The sequence below is a fragment of the Saccopteryx bilineata genome, chromosome 4 (genome assembly GCF_036850765.1).
Source record: "Saccopteryx bilineata isolate mSacBil1 chromosome 4, mSacBil1_pri_phased_curated, whole genome shotgun sequence".
Lineage (NCBI taxonomy): Eukaryota > Metazoa > Chordata > Mammalia > Chiroptera > Emballonuridae > Saccopteryx > Saccopteryx bilineata.
The window spans coordinates 177,299,756-177,311,794 of record NC_089493.1 but is presented as its reverse complement, the minus strand read 5'-3'; positions in this window follow the sequence as shown (position 1 = coordinate 177,311,794).

Here is a 12,039-nt window from a genome sequence, read left to right as displayed (position 1 = left end):
AGTCATCTAGTGCTTTCAAGCTAATCTACAAAACATACCCAGCAACTGTTTATATCTCTTCTTCTTTATTATCTGTTTTGACCTGTATAATCTTTCACCAAAAAAAACACAGTAATAGTCTCCTAAACTGCCCTCTATCATTGTACCCCAGTTCCTTGCTCCAGTAGAGTCTCTTCTCCATTCAACGCATTTGAAACATAAACCCCATTATTATTCCCATACTTAAAATCCTAGTACCATTCCAATGAATTTAGACTAGAACTTGAGTTCTGTAATATCGCCTTCCATACCCTATTGTATAACTAAGCACTTCCCTCTTGGCCTCCTCTCATGATAAAACACATGCCTCTCACACCTTATTGCCTTCTTTCTGTTGGGAGAAAATAGCCAAGTTTAATCCTGCATCTGGGTCTTTGTGTTTGCTGCAGCCTCTTGCAAACCTTTCCATGGATGGCTCATAATCAGTGAAGTCACATCTTCAATGTCATTCTGCAGAGCGGGTTTTTCTCACCTCAACTGAGCATCCCATTTCCCTCTGCTAGTCATTGCCTAGGCTCTTAATCTTTCTTCCGAAACAGTAGATGATCACTTCTTTCTTTGCCACACCATGAAAAGTTTTGGAAGCTCTGTCTGACCCATCTCTGTGGACCCCTCTTTCTTTTCTTACCCCGTGTAGATGTCATGGTCTGAGCTCTTCCCCAGGATAGCCGAGCCAGGATCTGTTTGCATCTACTTCTATTGGTGAGCATTGCTGTGTGAGAATCACCCGGCAGTGAATGCCAGCACTCTTGCTGCTAGACTTCATGTTCGTTCCTCTCTAGCCTGCAGTTCTCCGTGTTTGCCTAAGGAACCTGATTCGCTAATCCACTTTGCTAGCGGGTAATATTTATTCAGTCCTTACTGTCCAGCGGGCACTTTACACGTGTTATCTCATTTGATCCCCTCCTCCACCCTGAGACCTGGGTGCTGGGTCCTCATTTTACAGCTGTTCCCCAAGCCACACAGCTGGTTGAGGAACAGAGGCAGGATTCAAACCCACATCTCATCCTAAAGCCTATTTTAACATCACATTTGATAGACTTACAAAGTAAAATAATTCTACAAGTCAACCCCCCAAATCTGTTATCCCTTAAATGAATGTTTCCACCTCTGTTGCCTAACTAAATAATCATATTAGTACATGCAGCAAAAAGATTGTTTTCATAGGGAGGGGAAAAGGACCCATTTCTTCCACATCCTCCCTATTTATCCCCCCTTGGCTGCCTAGTGCTAAATGATTTTTAAATAGCAATTTAACCACCCACAGAGAGACCTCAGTATACAAATTTTCTCAGTGCACGTCAGTGTTGTTATTCTTTCCTGGCTTGGGAGGTTCGGTTTTGTTCTGCTTATAATAATGGATGGGTACAATTTGTAAGCACAGCACAAGTGACTGAATTTGAAAAGGAAAATGTGTTTATGTACATATTTTCCTTTCAGTCTGTTTCTGTAGAGATTAAAAATATATATATATATATCTGGCACCTGAAGCTGCAGTTGTAGTGGAGAGAAATCTTTTAAAGTGCAGAGAATCACAGAACGATACAATAGCCAGAAGGGACACTGTCTGGGAGCAGGCGACAGAGAACGCAGGTCTCATTCCATCTCCGATCACGTAACCAGGGTGTGGTGGGTTGTGAATCACAGTTGATTCCGTGGGGAGAAGGGGCTTCTTTCTAATCTCAATTTCCCTTCATTTGTAATATGTGTGCAGACTTAGTGCTTAACTCGGAGTGCAGTTGTTAGATGCTTCACACATCAATTCTTTATTATTGTGTCTGACCCACACACGTGTGCTTGGGAAATGCCAGCTCTCCTCCTCCTCTCTCTGTTCCTTTCTTCTGCATTATCATTAACCCTTCAATGACAGATGTTTTTATTTAAGCCTGGGTTTGTGGACTGTTTTTTCTTCTCAATGCTATGGAGATTCTTAATTTTTTTTTAACCTGGGAAATACATGATTATTTTGTTTTCTAGTTTCCAATAAATGTCATTTCCCTCCTTGATTTTTAAACAAAACTTAGTATTAACCGAACCCAAGTTTCTTTGCCTGATGCTTTGAAAAGCCAAAATCCAAGACATCGGGTTTGGGAGTAAGGAAAGGTTTATTGATTGAAATGATGCTGATCAAAAAGATAGGAGACCCAGTGGTACCTCAGGTTCATCTTGCTCTCTGGACTCAGTTAAAGGTTTTTAAGAAGTTTGAGGAACAGGGAGCAAAGGTGCTAGTGGGGCAAGTTTTAACTGCAGAACCTTGGAATTTGGCCATTTATGGTAAAAGGGCCAGCACCCAATCTTTTTGGACAATGGATCCTCGGCTTCTGAGATAGTTCCTACATTCAAGTTCCAGTTATGTCCTGGTCCTTTGGTCTGGGTGCAGCTTGAAGTTGGAAATTTTCTCCTCTGCACATGGTTTGGCTGCATGACTTGTGGTTTGGGTTTGTTGTGTCTGAAAAACAACTCAGTATCTCCTGAAACAGGACTGGACCATTTTGAGCTGGTTCTGTGGTTACATTAGTTCTGTCAGCTTCCTGAATCCAGATCATGCTTTCCTCCCACCATTTCCACAAGGACCATGGGAGTGTTTACTCATAGAGGTCAATCTCTGACCTTTATGTTTATGTACATACAGTGACTTTATTCACCTCACTCAAAAAGCTGAGGTCAGCATTATCTCCACTCATCTGTTCAATAAAAGGACTGAGAAACTTATCCCAAGTTCCATGGTTTATAAGAGACAGAGTCAGGATTTGAAATCTGGGGCATTTGAACCCAAGTGCAATATCTTACCTACTGTGCCATAATGGCAGTATGAACCAACAATACTTAACCTCTGTCATTTATAACTGTCACGGAGTTGGTTACTTGTTTCTGACATAGATTTTATATGGTTAAGGGATAGGCTTAAGAGACAATGGAAAAGACCCAAACCCATCATGGTTGCTGGGCCATCACTTTCACTCAGAGGTGTCAATTAGGATGATAGAAAAGCCTATAATTACCTGCGTTTTAATTTCTAATCAGACCCATAGACCATGTGTTCTTGGATTCTTCCTATCATGTGGAGGTATTTGTTGACAGCTACTGTCCTTGATATCAATCTCAATGTTAGAAGTTATAGAAGTCTCAAGTTCTTATAATTAATTCCAATGAGTTGCAATTCTCTTACCCTATGAAAGAAGGCCATGCTTTTCCAGTGTGAATGCCTCTAGTTCTACTCCATGAGGTTGGTCATCCCTTTGGGCAACTCTAGTTACAAAAATATTATTGCCTTTCTTAGTAATTTGTTACATCTATGTCATCCATGAACTTGTTTTATCAAGACTTATATTTTATTACTTTCATGTCTTATTTATGATGTACTATCTACCTACAACTTGTGCATTGCCTTTGCCTATTGAAATTTTATCTATCATTCTGTTTTCATTTCAAAAGTCATCTCAGGCACCAAGTCTTCCTTGATCCTTTTATTTGACCCTATGCCTCCATCCCTCTCCCACCAAAGACAGGCACAATAACTGGAAGTGACTGCACCAGCCCCTGAACTTCCACAGGCATTTTAGCAGAGACATTTAACATGGCATACCTGGTATAATAAATTTCTCTGTACCAGTCTCCATTCTCTAAAGCCTGGGCTTCAGTAAAGTCGAGGTTATTGTGTGATTAGGATGCTTTGAGTTTTCAAGAAACATAATACCCAATTAAAATTGAGTTATGCAGTAAAATATTATCTTATTTAACTAAGTTCTGAGTTAACAGAGTTCCAGAATTGCATAATTCAACTGTTTAACAATTCTAGACCTGGAGATTTATTTTTCCTGTGAATCTCTTGGTCGTCTTCTCATGCACTCGGGATAACTGTTGCAGCTGCGAACAGCAACTCCCCAGAGGTCCACATTTGAGGAGGGAAGAAAGAAACAGGCCAGTCACCTCTATGTACCTGTTCTTTGTTTGTTTGAATCTGGGAAGAAAATATTGTTCCAAAGTTCTTCATTAGAATTCTTGTATATTTCATTAACCAGAATAGGTTCACATGCCTGCCCTAAACCAATGACTGGCAAAGGGTAAAGGGATTAATAAGAGTGGTTTAGATCAGTGAAAGTCTAGATCAGTCAACATGTATCATGCATCCCCCTAGGGCATGGGGGAAGAGCCCATCTTTGCTGAGTACACTGCCAGCTGCCAAACTGCTGAATAAGCCTGGAGTTCTGTTAGCAATCAGGGAGGAAATGGCTCTGTTAAATAGAGTCAAGAATATTTGAATATACTAAAACTCTATTTAGGAGATGAAATACTATTTGCCACAGCCTGGACCCAGCTATCTCTACATTTCTCACAATGACTAGTAGGAATTCAATAAAGACTTTGAATTAATACATTGCATTAATTCATTGATTTAATTTATTCAGCAAATATTTATGAAATAGCCACTGTATGATAGACGCTATTGTAAGGGTTAGCTATAAAAGAAAGGGATCCCTGCCATTAGTGTAAAAATAGTAGCTAAGCTTACTATGTGGGAAATAGAGCACTGAAGACTTTACATGCATTCTTTTAATTAATCCTCAACCCTATAGGATAGGTTCTATTAAAATCACAATTATTTCTGATGAAAAAACTACTGTCCAATAAAGTTATGAATCTTGACAAAGGGGATAAAGGTAAGATTCAAGCCCAATTCTGTTTGAATTTCTTTAAAGCAATGTGTGTGCACATGTATGTGATAGAATTATCTTGCTTGTCAGAGTAATGAGTTCTCTGACTTGATGCTGGTCTGAAGGGCATCTTGTATTGGGTTCTCTCAGCCTTGAAGAACCTTGTAGTTCTCTTTTATTCTATGTTCAGGATGCAGGGGACGAGTCTTTTACCTGCAGCATGTCTTTAGATGATGCTCCTCTTAACCCTGTGACTTTACTGCCTGAACAGTAAGCTCTGGCTTTTGAGAGAGACTCACTTGTAAACTGGGACAGTATAGCATAGTGGTCACTTTAACTCCTCCTCGTTTGGAATAGCCTTCTGCTTACGGCACATACAATGCCAGGAAAGAGGTCACGTGGCTCAGTGATGAGCAAGCTCTAGACAACAGACATATTTTGTTTTCCCTCTATGATACCTTAAAAAATTAAGTTACCCATGCTAAAAATGAAGCTCTTTTGCATAAACTGTAGGTTTCCACCTAGAGTTGAAAAACAGGGAGATTGGCAGCACTGGGGGCCTGCTGGCAGGGGGTACATGCCCACAGGGCAACAACTGGCAGGGAGGGAGTAGCGGCTGCCTGTCGTGGGTGGAACCTGAGCTCCCCAGTTTGCCATGGTAACAAACACACTTAAAGCTGATTGCTTTACCCGTTTTAGTTGCTGGCTGTATTAGTCAGCATCTGCTACAGCAAATAACTCCAAAGTTTGAGTGACAATGTCAAAACTTGAGTGCAACAGCAAACATCTATTTATGTTCACATCACGCGAGACTGTGGCTCAGAGGGCACGCCGCCAAGCCAGCTGGCTGTGCGGATGAGCAATCTGGACAGTCCTGTCGGGTCTTGTGCTAAGGAAGGGTCTTTCTTCTTGCATACGATTCAATGTTCTGTTGTCATGGTCTAACATTTTTTAAATTTTTGAACAAGAGGCCCCTAGATTTTTATTTTTCAACAGGTCCCATAAATGGTATAGCCAGTTCTGCTGCCAGAATGTGTCTTCTCGTTTAGGGCTCAGGTTAAAGAAGCAGCCCCTGCCAGGGCACGCCATTCTCGGGGGAGAGGGTGGGAGGTTGTGGGGCCGCACTAACACCGCAGGATCCCTCTTGCAGCCTCCAGCTGGAACTGGCACACAGCTGCTTTCTGTGAGTTAGGTAATCACATGGCCAAACCCCAAGTCATAGATGGGAGAAGGGTGCTTTACCTCATGAATACACCCACTGTCCCAGTCTGATCCGACCACGGATCAAGTTTATCACTCTTGAAGCGGCAATAAATTGCATTCCTACGTGCCTGATATCCTGTCTACAGCTGATGTTCAAGACTGAGCTGGATTGAGTGCCTCATTGGAATGTCGTGCAACCTGTAAGATGGTATCAAATGGCGGGTCATCAGTTCACCTAAAGTTAATAGTTTAGTCTTTACCAGGTATGAACCCAAACATGCTGGCTATATATTTTTCTCACAAATGTTTTTCTTGTTTGACTTAAAGACCAATTTGAGTAGTAATCAAATTGTGCCTTGAGTTATTGTATGGTGTTTAAGTAGCAATTCATCTTTATCATGGGTATAGTTTTTTTTCCCACTTGGTTTTTTCAAGCAAAGATGATAAAATTAAATCGATAGATAATTTAGCTTTAATATTAAGGGTTTTTTTGGTAGGAAATTACTGCTCCCTGATTAACTGAGTGTTGACTTCTCCATTGACTTAGAGAAACTTCAGTCATGGCATATAACCCACTTGCAATGTCAGAACCTAATTTCAGGCTTCATTATTATGACTGAGGTGAGAATTCTGGCTTTATGAACCTTAAAAAAGAACATACAAAGACTTTTAAAATGCTGGGTCTGTTATTTCAGAGTGCTTTTGGACAACCCCAGAACCTCCTTTGTTATGGAGGACCCTGCAGTTCACACACAAGTCACGTACATGTCTGAGTCTGAATTGAGATGGCAGAGTTGTCAGTCACGAAGCTCAGACTTGAGGACCGGAGTTCAGGCCATGCAGCCGAAGTGTCACTGCTCTGATCACAGAGAAGAATGGGTACTGATGGGGTTGGGACCTATGAGGAAAGTGGCACAGGGACAGTAGGATGGTTGCATCAAAAACCCAGCGAAGAATTTGTACTGGACTATAATGACAATGTCCGTGCTCGGTTCCTGAAACCTGGCCTGCAGGCAATCTTTGTCATCCATCTTCAAGTAGTTAATTATGAAAACCTGGCCACCTTTCTTGGTATTGCAGCACCAAGTTTCCAAAGCATCCATACACACCCTCTGGTGTGGTCATTACAGTAACCAGGTGCCCTGGGCAGTGCCGGTATTCCTAGCACTTTTATTTTACATGCAAGGAAATGAAAATCCAGGGATCACACACCAGGCAGGGGGCATAAAAGAATAGAGAGATTTTCTGAATTTTGGCCGTTGCTTTTGTTCTACTGGGGTCTACGTTATCCCTGGTAGAAACTGGAGGATGCCCTCTGTGAGGGATCTTCCTCCAGCCAGCCCCAGGGAGAGCAGATCCAGGCATGCGTGGTGGCTTATGGAAGCAACAGGACTTCGAACCCACTCTGTGGTCACATTTCATCCATGCACGCTTATCGGGTGCCTCGTACATTAAATAGTGCTGCGTGCAACCTTGAGTTTAACGGTGCAAACAGAAGAGAGAGTGTTGGTTCTCATGAAGTATAAAGGTCTCGTGGCCAGTTCAGCAGGAGCACAGCAAAAATTAACCTCCCTTCTCTTGGTAAACAAACTCTGTTCTCACTACCCAGAAAGAAAATGTTTTCAAAGAATATGTGCTAGCCTGTGTAAGGAATAAAGAAATGAAAGACCGCAGTTTTACCCGACATAAGTCCAGGTCTAACAGGGATTAAATATGTCTGCAAATAGCTTAGAGGTAAGGCAGCTTGTGACCCCATCTCTCACATTGATCCCAGTCTTTTGTGTGGGAGCAGGAGGGAGGAAGAAGACTGTGAAACACCCCTTTCTGGAAGGAGGTGGAATCTGAGCTGGGTAGGGCTCCTGGTGTAATTTAATTATCTTTATGAATTGGTGATTTGCATATGCAAAGCCGATGATAATCTATGTAGTTGCTTGTATTAAAAGAGACTTGATTGCTAAGCAAACAGACAATCTGTGTGACCTGGTGTAGAGGGTTTTAATTAGATGGCAGTGCAGGGATAGTGGGAAGTAAAGCTCCGACGTGTATTGGGCCTGTGTTGTAGAGTTTCTCTGAGTAGCTGCTGAGATAGACGAAGGTTTGATTCTGTGACAGAGAGCTGCCCATGGGTTTGCCATGGCCCAGAAAGAGAGAGGCTCTAGGGTCAATAGCGGCTTGTTGCTTTCTACCTGTTAGTGCCTCAACTTAGGGCCCTTTGAGTACCTTCCTGCATGATTAGAAAAAATGGGAAAATGCCACTGGGTTCCATTTTCTAGTCACGCATTGGGATTTGTATCCCTGGGTTACATGTGTTTCAGCTGGTAGTGTTATTTTTGCTGTAGGCAACATTATTGTTGCAAGATTTCAATTAATATCGTTTCCCTCCCTCCCTTTTTCCCCCCTTCCCTTCTGTTCTTCAGTCCTTCCTTACTTTCTTTGGTCCTTTCCTTCTTCCTTCCAGTATAATTGACATTTGATAAAATGCATATATTTAAAAGTGTCCAGCTGAGTTTTGTTATACATATCTACACAAAAACTTCAATCAAATCAAGATAATTAACACATCCTTCACCTCCCAAAGTTTCCTCAAGCTTCTTTGTAATTCCTCCCTCCCTCCCGACTCCCTTCACTGACACCGGACAACTGCTGACCTGCATTTTCTGGAATCTTAGATAAACGGAGCCAGGCAGTATAAGGTTTTTGCCCGATTTCTTTCACTTAACATGATCTTGCAGTTTGTTTGTCAGGTTGTGTGTGTTAATAGTTTCTACCTTTTTATTGCTCAGTGGTATTTTGAGGTGTGGATATACTACAATTTCTTTATCCATTCACTTTCTGATAGTATTTGGGTTGTGTTTGATTTGTAGCTTTTACAAATTAGCTGCTGTGAACATTTGTGCAGAAGATTTTGTGTGGTTATGGGCTTTCTTCTCTCTGGGTCTTTTCATTTCTCTGCCTTCGCTCATTTTATCATAGATTTAGAGAGATGTAAGCGGCAACACCAGGTAGTGGGTAAATACTGAAAGGACATGCAGAGTATTTAAATATGTGTTTCATAAATTGTCTTTCTGGCCCTGGCTGGTTGGCTCAGCGGTAGAACGTCGGCCTGGCGTGCAGGGGACCTGGGTTCGATTCCCAGCCAGGGCACATAGGAGAAGCGCCCATTTGCTTCTCCACCCCCCCCCCCTTTCCTCTCTGTCTCTCTCTCTTCCCCTCCCGCAGCCAAGGCTCCACTGGAGCAAAGATGGCCCGGGCGCTGGGGATGGCTCCTTGCCCTCTGCTCCAGGCACTAGAGTGGCTCTGGTCATGGCAGAGCGATGCCCCGGAGGGGCAGAGCATCGCCCCCTGGTGGGTAGAGTGTCCCCCCTGGTGGGCATGCCGGGTGGATCCCAGTCGGGCGCATGCGGGAGTCTGTCTGACTGTCTCTCCCCATTTCCAGCTTCAGAAAAATATAAATAAATAAATAAATAAATAAATAAATAAATAAATAAATAAATTGTCTTTCTGAGCAATTGAGTAATGGGAAAAAACCGTCAGGAGCTTGTTTGGGGGGTATAGGAATTCTAAGTAATGCAACACAAAGTAATGTTATACAAAGGCTGCAGTATGTGACCCTAACATGTGAAAGTGTGAAGGAACTTTCTAAGTGGTTGGACTCTTTAAGGCTGAATTGGGATTTTTATTAAAGCAAATGAGCTTCATGTTAGGAATGACGTGCAACAAGATCCTGGGCAAACACGGATAGGGGGTGTTGATCTTGAGTCCATTTCAGTCCACAGTAGTTACTGAATGTGTACTGGGCACCAGACACTAGGGCTCTGATGATGGGTAGGCCCCAGCAAGCTCACAGCCTAGCAGAGGAGATGGGCAAGTGGGCAGGAGATGGCAATGCCGTGTCATAAGCATTTGTAACCAGTGAGTGCAGATTATCAAGGAGCATGTCCTCAGGGACATCTGGCCCATGAAAGGAAAAGGAGCAGTCAGTGGAGGCTTCCTGGAAGAGGCACTCTGACTCCATATGCAGGAAAACTAGGTGAAGAGAAGGGTGGTGGGCCGTGGAGAGTTAGGTGGTACAGATAATAGGAGCATGAAAAATGATCTGGAGTTCCAAGAGATCATGAGACAAGGGGAAAGGCAGACTGTGAGTGCTGGGAACATGACATTAGATGGGGAAGCGTCCAGGGGTCAAATATGAAGAGCTGGGTGTCAGGGGAATCCATAGAAAGGGCTGCAGGTGGCTTCACATTCAGATAATTAATCCACTACGGTGGTGAATATACCTGAGTCGGGAGAGACCTGAGCAGGAAGGCAAGAGGGAGACCAAACCGAGGTAAGGGTAGTAGGATAGAAAATGTGACGATTTTCAGAGGTCTCTAACATTATTAAGGTGTCTGATAACCTCGCCCCAAAACTTTCACCAAGAGATCCATTGAGTCCCTAAAAGTTTGCTGAAGAAAATATTCACATGATAGATGAAGAGCGTACCCCACACTAGTACAGAGAGACCGTAACCCCGGAGGCATTTGGGGACTGCAGGAACTAGACCCGAGCTTTCCATTTGAGAGCGTGGTCCCTCCTGACTCCTGAGCTCCACACATCTTGCTGGTAGCCTGCCCCTCTGGGGGTATTTTTGATGAATGCCAGTTCCCTGTTGCTTACTTTCCATTTTTCTTCTTTTAATGTAGCATACATAGATTTTTATGGGCCCCTATTTCATCCATGTAACTCTTTTGTTGCCATGGAAATCAGCTTCAATTTTCTCCTGTTCTGGCAATTGTGTTTTTATAGTCCCCTGCTTTCAGGAAGATAAGCTGCCTTGTATTTATTTCACATGGATGCCAGGAGTTGACCTCGCTCGAGACACAGCCAACCTTTCCTCCAAGACGACACTGTAGTTTATTTATCGTGGCTGATGTCATTTTTATTTCCGCCTGTGAGCTTGGCTTCCAATAAAATTTCTTTGGGCTTTTACATACCTCTGCTATCCAGGGACTAGGGCTCAGCAAGCCTGCAAGATTAAATTCCAGGTGGGCTCAGGGGCTAAGGACACGGAGATGAAGCTGCAAACTCACTATTAAAAAAATGATGCAAACAAGTTTGGATCAAAGAAGAAAGCTCAAAGCAGGGAGTTCTAGTCCCAGCTCAGCTGCTAATTGCCTTTTCTGACCTCGGCCTCATCACTTTATCTAAACCTGCATTTCTTCCTCTTTCAAACCAGAAAAATAAAGTAGATTAGAAAACAGCTGTAAGTGAGGCTGAGTATGAAAAAGACACAAAGTACAACAACTTCGGTTAAAGCGGGGAGGAAAGCATTATTTTGGTTGGAGATATTTCTTGTCATTTTTTTTTTATCTTCTGGATTCAAGAGGATTTCCTCTAAGCTATGAAAGCCTGCAATTATCAGTTGTTTTTCTTGTCAGATGTCTGGTTATCTGACGAACACGTCTCAAATAAATTGTAATTAGCTTACTTCTCCAAGTGTTCTATAATTTGATATATTTTGAGTTATCTGTATCTATGTGTGATCACTGCCTCCACCAGTTAATTCTATCTGTATTGTTTTCGTTTGGACGTTAGGGTATATGAAGGTATCAGGTTGGCTGATTTTTACATTATTGGGGCATTTATTTAGATATGTTAATTCATAAAATATGGATCCCCTAATGCATGGAAATTTAAGATTCTATAGGGTGTGGATACAAAAAGTGTAATTTATTCAGTAAATACTTGATAAATGTTCGAGGACTAACTGCATTAAACTCCAATGATAAAGCCATCAAGGGCAAAGGAGTCCATCTACAAGGAGGCTGCAGTCCAGCAGGGGTATGCAATGTGGGAGACTGATGTGGTATGTATGACAGGATGAGTGCCCCTCTTATAAAAGGAAGCACCCAGGGGTTCTCCCCCAGACGCAGTGGTGGTGGTGGTAACTGCATTGGTGGTACAAGGTTTCTCCAAGGACATGAACCCTGAACTGAGTCGATGGTCCTAATGAAGAGGGTGGAATGGCATCCGAGGCCGGGGCTGGCAGGGAGTATGTACAGGAGTTAGAGGGAAGAAGAGGATGCAGAGGGCTAAATCTTGAAAGGTCTTCTGTATGGGTGGTAATGCTCGGTCTTTATAGTTGAGGCAAAGGCGAGATGCA